This window comes from Solanum pennellii, chromosome 5 (assembly GCF_001406875.1).
Source record: "Solanum pennellii chromosome 5, SPENNV200".
Lineage (NCBI taxonomy): Eukaryota > Viridiplantae > Streptophyta > Magnoliopsida > Solanales > Solanaceae > Solanum > Solanum pennellii.
The window spans coordinates 323,505-323,943 of NC_028641.1; positions in this window are offsets into that span (position 1 = coordinate 323,505).

Here is a 439-nt window from a genome sequence, read left to right on the forward strand (position 1 = left end):
ATGCCATCATAACATTAACACATTAAAAACAAACTGAATATCCATCAACACAGTGATAAGCCACAAAAAAAATTGACACAGGGGGGGATTGTTCAACAGGCTAGGAAGAGGGGGGGAGGATGAGACAGGGACTGGATGACAAGAGTGAGTCGTGCATTGACAGCATCATTATCTTTGATAGCCTTTTCATGCAGGGCAGTTATCTTCGTCTTCAACTCAGCATTCTCTCTCTCCAGATCTTGTACCACTGAAGAACCAGGTCCCTCACTCTGTGCAGTAAACAGTTCTGCTTTGAGTATAGCAATCTCAGCCTCTTTACCACTCAAACGCACAGTAAGCTCCTCAACCTCGTGCTTTAGCTGATCCTGATCTTCAATAAGTTGAGCCATCTTGCTCTTTGGATAGCCTCTTCCTTCAATGCACTCGCATATTTTTATTT